This window comes from Aotus nancymaae, unplaced genomic scaffold, assembly GCF_030222135.1.
Source record: "Aotus nancymaae isolate 86718 unplaced genomic scaffold, 86718_ANA_hifiasm-v0.15.2.pri h1tg000076l, whole genome shotgun sequence".
Taxonomy (NCBI): domain Eukaryota; kingdom Metazoa; phylum Chordata; class Mammalia; order Primates; family Aotidae; genus Aotus; species Aotus nancymaae.
Genome location: NW_026988491.1, coordinates 3,635,120 through 3,641,119, shown reverse-complemented (window position 1 = coordinate 3,641,119; position 6,000 = coordinate 3,635,120). Strand labels below are relative to the sequence as shown.

The 6,000-nt window shown below is 45.8% G+C and overlaps 1 non-coding gene across 1 annotated transcript; it reads right to left on the bottom strand.

Moving 5' to 3' along the window:
- Positions 1-5,461: 5,461 nt before the first annotated feature.
- LOC135271344 (U4 spliceosomal RNA) lies at positions 5,462-5,602 on the bottom strand. Its single transcript, XR_010339447.1, has one exon. It is a non-coding gene; the product is annotated as a U4 spliceosomal RNA (small nuclear RNA).
- Positions 5,603-6,000: the final 398 nt, after the last annotated feature.

The following is a 6,000-nucleotide window of genomic DNA, read 5'->3' as shown; positions in this document are numbered from 1 at the left end:
AATTTTTGAAACGGAGTTTTATTCTTGTTGCCCAGGCTGGCTCACTGCAACCTCCGCCTCCCGGGTTCAAGCGATTCTCCTGTCTCAGCCTCCCGAATAGCTGGGATTACAGGCACGTGCCACCATGCCTGACTAATTTTTGTATTTTTAGTAGAGACGACCTTTTGCCATGTTGGCCAGGATGATCTCGATTTCCCGACCTCATGATCTGCGCGCCTCGGCCTCTCAAAGTGCTAGGATTACAGGCGTGAGCCACCGCACCCAGCCAAATACCTGAATTTAAACATCTAGAGCCAGGGCGGGGCGTTGGCTCGCTCCTGTAATTCCAGCAATTTGGAAGGTGGAGGCGGAAGGGTCTCTTGAGCCCGGGAGACAGAGGAAGAAACTGTCGCAAAAATAAATAAATAAATAAAAATACAAATAAAAATAAAAATCTAGAGCCCTTAGAGCAGTTCCTGGCATACAATACACACTCATTAAGTATCAGTTATTAAAATAAGTTAATCTATTAATACAAATATAGCAATTTTAATACAAATAAGGTTGGTGGTGACTTAGAACAGCATGGAAGATCAGTAAAAACCTGTTGTGGCTTGGCGCGGTGGCTCACGCCTGTAATCTCCACTTTGGAAAGGCCGAGGTGGGAGAATTACTTGAGGTCAGGAATTCAAAACCAGCCTGGCCAACATGGTGAAACCCTAAGGCAGGAGAACTGCTTGAACCCCGGAGGCGGAGGTTGCAATGAGCCAAGATCCCGCCACTGCGCTCCAGCCTGGCGACAGAGCAAGACTCCGTCTCAAAAAAGAAAAGAAATCCATCAATAGGAAATTGGTTTATATTTTTTGTGTTTTCTACTAATTTTTTAAAATTTCTACCAAATTTAGAAATTTTTTTATATTTTCTACCAAAATATAAAAAATTAGCTGGGTTTGGTAGTGTGCGCCTGTAATCCCAGCTACTCCAGAGGCAGAGGCAGGAGAATCACTTCAACACAGGAGGCAGAGGTTGCACTGAGCAGAGATGGTGCCACTGCATTTCAGCCTGGGCGACAGAGTGAGACTACATATCAAAAAACAAAACAAGGCCGGGCGCGGTGGCTCACGCCTGTAATCCCAGCACTTTGGGAGGCCAAGGCGGGTGGATCACGAGGTCAAGAGATCGAGACTATCCTGGTCAACATGGTGAAACCCCGTCTCTACTAAAAATACAAAAAAATTAGCTGGGCACGGTGGCGCGTGCCTGTAATCCCAGCTACTCAGGAGGCTGAGGCAGGAGAATTGCCTGAACCCAGGAGGCGGAGGTTGCGGTGAGCCGAGATCGCGCCATTGCACTCCAGCCTGGGTAACAAGAGCGAAACTCCGTCTCCAAAAAAATAAAAATAAAAAATAAAAAAATAATAAAAAACAAAAAACAAAACAAAACAAAAAAGCACAATTGCGCTGCAAGGTGGTAATCCCAGCACTTTGGGAAATGGGAGGATGTACAGCCACAGCCTTACAGGGCCGTAGGGTGTCCCTTATTGCTGTGCTGAGGCGTTGGATAAGAGAGGTAAAGGTACAGGACACAGAAGGACTGGAAAAGACTGCTGGACTTGGGGGGGCCACACCACTTCCAAGCAGAGACAGGTGAGGCTCCGAACGTCCAGAAGCATCGGTATTAGGTATAAGACAGGGGAAAGTGGCCGGGCGCGGTGGCTCACGCCTGTAATCCCAGCACTTTGGGAGGCCGAGGCGGGCGGATCACCTGAAGTCAGGCGTTCAAGACCAGCCTGACCAACATGGTGAAACCCTGTCTCTAAAAAAATAAAAAAAATAAAAAAAAAAAAAAAGACAGGGGAAAGTGTCACGAGTTAGTCTATAGGCATAATAATAGGGCAAACATAATCACATGAGTAGCAAGAGGGGGCCACCCCATTAGGTCGCCTAGTCAGAGAGGTGGGCTGTGCACAGTAGGGGGCCAGACCGTGTGCGGTAGTAGAGGGTCGTGTACAAAAAAGGGAGTCCACCCCTATTAGGTCACCAAGGCAAGGAGGTCAGCTGTGTGCAACAAGTGCCCTGCACAACACCTCTTATCTGGGGGCTGGAGACTTCAAAGGATTCCTATGGAAGGATGCTATAAAGCAATGCAGTGAGAGTTGACAGAGTGTGCTCTTCTCTGAGATATTTTACAGGAGGATGATTTGAGCCAGCACAGTAGTGAGAAAAGCTGACAGAGTATAAAGCCACCATGGTGCGATTACACCAGAGGGGTTCTTTTCCCTTGGTTGTTTTTGGGATCTCAGGCCTGAGGCCTACTTTCCACAAGAACTGGATGCAAGGTACTACAACTCCTTCTTAGGAGGAATAACTCTTGCTCCAAGCCGGCCATGCAGCCAGTACGGAGTGCTGCCATCTACTCCCTGACCTGCCATATAGTGTATGCCCTTTCAGGCAAGTGCACTACAGCCTGGGTCATTGTTTCTTGTCCTGGTCTGGCTGTTTTTCCCATGTACTTGGTTCTGCTCGGTGACTGCTCTAGGCATTCCTCTTACTACATGGTTATATAGAAGGATCATATAAATTAGCACTAAATGTGCCAGAAGTCTGTACAGCTCGGACTATGATCCGTTATATGATTATATAGAAAGATTATACGGAACTAAGTATAATTGTATATATAAGCTAGATATAAGTAAGCAGTAAGTTATACTTCAGGCACTAATTGTACCTGGGGTCTGCACAGCTCTCCTTCCTTAGTGCCCATGTTGGGGGTTACCCACGGGAGGTGGGAGGTTAGAGGTGGGAGAACTGCTTGAGGCCAAGAGTCCATCCTAGGCAACATAGCTAGATCCTATCTCAACAACAACAAAATCAAAATTAGTCCAGCATGGTGGTGCATGCCTGTAGTCCCAGCTACTTGGGAGGCTGAGGTAAGAGGATCACTTGAACCCTTGAATTTGAGGTTACAGTGAGCTATAATCACACCACTGCACTCTAATTTGTGATTCAGCATCTTTTTTTTTTTATTATTGAGACAGGGTTTCTCTTACTGTGAGTGACAGAGCAAGACCTTGTCTCAAAAAAAAAAAAGTAAACTCAGGACTTAAAAACAAAAGCCTCAGAGCACTTGTGAGAGGTACTGCAAAGCCTTTCAGCCTCTTTGTCTGGGGCATTCAGAGGCAGCATATCCTGCCTGGGCTTGGCAGATGGTCAATCCCAACCACTGATTATGCCCCATTTTTTCCATCTAGCAACAGCACCACCATCCAATCTAAATTGCTTATGCCAATGTCAATGCCCTTTAGCCAAAGCACACACCTGTACATAATTAAACAAAGAAGGCTTTATCCACTCATTGCAGTGATGAAGTGTCTGTCTTCCTAAGGATGTGTTACAAAAGATTTTTTATAGGATTTTGGGTTGTGTTAGGTGGTTTGAGGGAAGGTTTAAAAAAACAGCTTTGTGCCAGGCGTGGTGGCTCATGCCTGTAATCCTAGCACTTTGGGAGGCTGAGGCGGGCGGATCACCTGAGGTCAGAAGACCAGCCTGACCAATATGGTGAAACCTCATCTTAAAAAAAAAAAAGCCAGGTGCGGTGGCTCACACCTATAATCCCAGAACTTTGGGAGGCCGAGTTGGGTGGATCACGAGGTCAAGAGATCGAGACCATCCTGGTCAACAAGGTGAAACCCCGTCTCTATTAAAAAATATAAAAATTAGCTGGGCATGGTGGTGCAGGCCTGTAGTCCCAGCTACTCGAGAGGCTGAGGCAGGAGAATTGCTTGAACCCAGGAGGCGGAGGTTGCGGCGAGCCGAGATAGAGCCATTGCACTCCAGCCTGAGTAACAAGAGTGAAACTCCATCTCAAAAAAAAAAGAAAAGAAAAGATGAGGTTTCACCATGATGGCCAGGCTGGTCTTGAACTCCTGACCTCAGGTGATCCACCCACCTTGGCCTCCCAAAGTGCTAGGATTACAGGCGAGAGCCACCGCACCCGGCCCCTTCTGTGAAATATTTATGTTTAACAGGACACCTAACAGTATGAGGCCAGTTTCCTCTGTCAGAAGATACTTCTCTCTTTCTGACCAAAACCCAAGGCATCAATCATCTTTGGTTGATATCTCTCTTTTGTTGAAACCCATACCTAGTCAGTAAGCAAGTTCTAAGGGCTTTACTTGTAAAATGCTTCCAGATTCTCCCCATTCCTCTCCATCTTTATTGCCATTGTGATGATCCAAGAAAAAACTAACGAATTCCCTTTGCCTAATCCAATATAATGGATTAGGTTTCAGTTTTTTTAACGCCATTTACAATTCAATTTGACTTCTTTTTTTTTTTTTTTTGAGTTGGAGTCTTGCTCTGCTGCCACGCCCAGCCAATTTTCCCTTCTTAAAGTAATATCCCACTTAATTCAACTGGATATAAGATACTCTTGCCAAGAGTGGTGACTCACACCTGTACATAGCACTTTGGGAGGCTGAGGCGGGTGGATCACAAGGTCAGGAGTTTGAGACCAGCCTGGCCAATATGGTAAAACCCCGTGTCTACTAAAAAATACAAAAATTAGCCAGGCATGGTGGCGCACGCCTGTAGTCCCAGCAACTCAGGAGGCTGAGGCAGGAGAATCGCTGGGACCTGGGAGGCAGAGGTTGCAGTGAGTGGTAATCTTGCCACTGCACTCCAGCCTGGGCGAGGGAGTCTCAAAAACAAACAAACAAACAAAAGAAACCGAAAGATACTCTCCTGGGCAATTTTTACAAATGGCCACCTCATTCCTCGCCTTAAAAAATATCCTTTTTTCATGAATTCATGTCCTTTGCAGGGATGGACATGGATGAAGCTGGAAACTGTCATTCTCAGCAAACTAACACTGGAATAGAAAACCAAACACTGCATGTTCTCACTCATAAGTGGGAGTTTAACTATAAGAACACATGGGCCGGGCGCGGTGGCTCAAGCCTGTAATCCCAGCACTTTGGGAGGCCGAGGCGGGTGGATCACGAGGTCAAGAGATCGAGACCATCCTGGTCGACATGGTGAAACCCCGTCTCTACTAATACAAAAAATTAGCTGGGCACGGTGGCGCGTGCCTGTAATCCCAGCTACTCAGGAGGCTGAGGCAGGAGAATTGCCTGAACCCAGGAGGCGGAGGTTGCGGTGAGCCGAGATCGCGCCATTGCACTCCAGCCTGGGTATCAAGAGCGAAACTCTGTCTCAAAAAAAAAAAAAAAAAAAAAAAAAACTATAAGAACACATGGACACAGGGAGGGGAACATCACACCCTGGGGCCTATTGGGGGATGGAAGGCTAGAGAAGGGACAGCATTAGAAGAAATACCAAACGTAGATGACAGGTTGATGGGTGCAGCAAACCACCATGGCACTGTATACCTATGAAATAAACCTGCACGTTCTGCATATATATACCAGAACCTAAAGTATAATTTTATTTATTTATTTATGTATTTATTTATTTATTTTCAGTCTCTGTAGAGACTGTCAAAAATTGCCAATGCCGACTGTATTTCAAGTCGTCATGGCGGGGTATTGGGAAAAGTTTTCAGTTAGCAATAATCACGCCTCGGATAAACCTCATTGGCTACGATACTGCCACTGTGCAAAACTTAAAGTATAATTTTTAAATATTTATATATATATCCTTTTTACCAGCCTTGTTTACCAAAGAGTCTTGTTGACTCTGAGGTTTAGAAAAAAGAAAAAAAGTAAAAAATATTTTTCCAGGCTGCGTGGTGGCTCATCTGAAATCCCAGCACTTTGGGACACTAAGGTGGCTTGATGCTAGGAGTGCAAGACAAGTCTGGGCAATATAGCAAGACCCAGTCTTTACAAAAACTGAAACCTAAAAATTTAGCCAGGCATAATGGTGCATGCCTGTTGTCCTAGCTACTCCAGAGGCTGAGGCAGGGGGATTGCTTGAGCCGAGTAGATGAAGGTTGCAGGGATCCATGATCATGCCACTGTACTTCAGCTTGGGTGACAGAGTAAAGCTCTGTCTCAAAAAA